At 47.5% G+C, this 693-nt stretch overlaps 1 non-coding gene across 1 annotated transcript; it reads right to left on the bottom strand.

Moving 5' to 3' along the window:
- Positions 1-290: 290 nt before the first annotated feature.
- LOC123179613 (5S ribosomal RNA) lies at positions 291-408 on the bottom strand. The gene has a single exon (XR_006490499.1). It is a non-coding gene; the product is annotated as a 5S ribosomal RNA (ribosomal RNA).
- Between the last annotated feature and the right edge of the window lie 285 nt (positions 409-693).

The raw sequence follows: 693 nt of genomic DNA, 5'->3' as shown, positions 1-693 counted from the left end.
ATTACAACCGTTGCCTAATAATGGATAATGCCCTATATATACTACTTACTCCCCCCCTCAAACACGGAGACGAGTTTACCACGGTTTCCACCCCTCCCTCTATACCGCAGCAACACGTATTTTTTCCCCTTTCAGAACGCGCTCCTCGCGCCACAAAGCCGCCTCTAGACGCGTGACCAATGAGCAGCGAGCTAAAACATATCGCAAATGTCAAAAATAATATAACTGGGTTAATATATATCGCGCACATGTGATATGTTTGTCATGAGGCGCAAAAAATAATTATAAAGGGAATGCAACACGAGGACTTCCCAGGAGGTCACCCATCCTAGTACTACAATCGCCCAAGCACGCTTAACTTCGGAGTTCTGATGGGATCAGGACTTTAGTGCTAGTATGATCGCATCCAATATGTTACCCCCGCCTTCGTCCCTTATGCTGCCACTCCCAGGTCCACTGCAAAGATGATTGTCATTCTTACTACCATTACAACCGTTGCCTAATAATGGATAATGCCCTATATATACTACTTACTCCCCCCCTCAAACACGGAGACGAGTTTACCACGGTTTCCACCCCTCCCTCTATACCGCAGCAACACGTATTTTTTTACCCCTTTCAGAACGCGCTCCTCGCGCCACAAAGCCGCCTCTGATGGGATCCGGTGCTTTAGTGCTGGTATGATCGCATCCA

The sequence above is a fragment of the Triticum aestivum genome, unplaced genomic scaffold (genome assembly GCF_018294505.1).
Source record: "Triticum aestivum cultivar Chinese Spring unplaced genomic scaffold, IWGSC CS RefSeq v2.1 scaffold24958, whole genome shotgun sequence".
Classification (NCBI taxonomy): Eukaryota; Viridiplantae; Streptophyta; class Magnoliopsida; order Poales; family Poaceae; genus Triticum; species Triticum aestivum.
Note: the sequence above shows the minus strand (reverse complement) of the source record. Positions and strands in the feature narration are given on the sequence as shown.